Source organism: Diaphorina citri, unplaced genomic scaffold, assembly GCF_000475195.1.
Source record: "Diaphorina citri unplaced genomic scaffold, Diaci psyllid genome assembly version 1.1 scaffold32171, whole genome shotgun sequence".
Lineage (NCBI taxonomy): Eukaryota > Metazoa > Arthropoda > Insecta > Hemiptera > Psyllidae > Diaphorina > Diaphorina citri.
This window is the reverse complement of record NW_007409506.1, coordinates 1-651: the sequence shown is the minus strand read 5'-3', so window position 1 is coordinate 651 and position 651 is coordinate 1. Positions and strand designations below refer to the sequence as shown.

The 651-nt window shown below is 39.9% G+C and overlaps 1 long non-coding RNA gene across 1 annotated transcript; it reads right to left on the bottom strand.

Moving 5' to 3' along the window:
* Positions 1-20: 20 nt before the first annotated feature.
* LOC113473451 lies at positions 21-559 on the bottom strand. The gene is made up of 2 exons (XR_003395421.1): positions 372-559; positions 21-50 (listed from the first exon to the last, which is right to left on the bottom strand). It is a non-coding gene; the product is annotated as an uncharacterized LOC113473451 (long non-coding RNA).
* Positions 560-651: the final 92 nt, after the last annotated feature.

Genomic DNA, 651 nt, shown 5'->3' with positions numbered 1-651 from the left:
AGACATTCGGACATGAATGGGTCCTCGTTCAAATTGACCAGGTGAGGTGTCTATAGGGGAAAGGAAAGTGAAACTCTTATGTACAGTTTGATACAATAAATGAGTACAAATATCTATCTATCTATCTATCTGAATACCACCCTATCTGAATATCGGAGTATCACCCTTTGAAGTGCCTATCTACGTACGAGTATAATGGCAAAATAGGTGCCCAAGTCCCTGGCCAGAACAGTTAAAAGAATGTTGGCCAAAGAAAGCCAGTAGAAGACATAGACAGTATACATTGGATGCAAGAACTACCAGTTTAATCTAGTGTTAGAACGCCTAAACGGAGAAGGGATGAAAGAAATGTGACCTTGCCACGTGCATACCTTCTGAGGTGAGAAGACGCCTACAGTGTTGCCGTCCTCTTTGACTGCCACGCCCATCTCGGCGAATACAGCCTCGCGTTGAATTCGTATCTCTTCCGTACGCTTTAGCTTCTCCTCCCAGGTTTCATTGAGTTCTGAAACAAAATGGCCAACGTTATTCAACAACAATTCAATCAAATAAACTTCCTTTAAATAAACGTAAAAAAAAAAGAAAACATCAGGTTTCGTTCTGATCAAACTGAATTTCATTCAATCAAACTTCATTTAAATAAAGGTACAA